Source organism: Panulirus ornatus, chromosome 58 (assembly GCF_036320965.1).
Source record: "Panulirus ornatus isolate Po-2019 chromosome 58, ASM3632096v1, whole genome shotgun sequence".
Lineage (NCBI taxonomy): Eukaryota > Metazoa > Arthropoda > Malacostraca > Decapoda > Palinuridae > Panulirus > Panulirus ornatus.
In genome coordinates this window covers 36,587,801-36,588,686 of record NC_092281.1, presented here as the reverse complement: position 1 = coordinate 36,588,686, position 886 = coordinate 36,587,801, and positions in this window count along the sequence as shown.

Sequence of the window (886 nt, the reverse complement as noted above, 5' to 3'; positions counted from 1 at the left end):
GTAGCTCCTACCCAACATTAAGCAGCTTAGATAGTAGCTCCTACCCAACATTAAGCAGCTTAGATAGTAGCTCCTACCCAACATTAAGCAGCTTAGATAGTAGCTCCTACCCAACATTAAGCAGCTTAGATAGTAGCTCCTACCCAACATTAAGCAACTGTGATGACTCTATCTCCTACCCAACACTATGCAAAATGACAAGCCATTCAGAATTCATCGAGGGTCAGGCCGTGCACGAACAGGGGCAGGTGTGCTCCACTCTGTACACCAACCCCAGTCATCATAGCAGTCAAGATAACGGCTGCTCCTGCTGTTCGGACCCAGTGCAATATATATTTACACACTGCCTCGTGGAGGAGGAGCGCGCCCTCATCATACAACCCGGGAAAGACTCCATCCAACGCATCAGGATACTGGGCAAGGGCGCCAACGGGCTGGTGGGAGAGGTCATCTTCAATGGAGAACAGATGGTCATGAAGACCTTCTGCTTGGAAAACATCTGCGACCTGGTCCACGAGATGCGGGTCCAGCGGGAGCTCGCCGGAGCCGGAGGTGCCCCCGAAGTGCGCGGGCTGAGCCTCGACAGGGCCCAGTTGGTGATGACCTTCACTGGCAGCACGTACCACCAATATATCCGCACCTGCACCGACCTCCAGCTCGTCCAGACCCTCTCCATTATCGCCCAGAAACTCCAAGAAATCCATGATAAGGGCATCCTCCACAACGACCTCAAGGTCGATAACATAACGACGGGGATCGCTCCAGAAGCCGACATCCACATCATCGACTTCGGCCTGAGTAGGAGAGTGGGCCAAGTGCTGAGGATTGGCAGCGGCGACCACAAAGAGACTTGGTATTCCCCTGAGATGCAGGCCTGGCAGCCCCT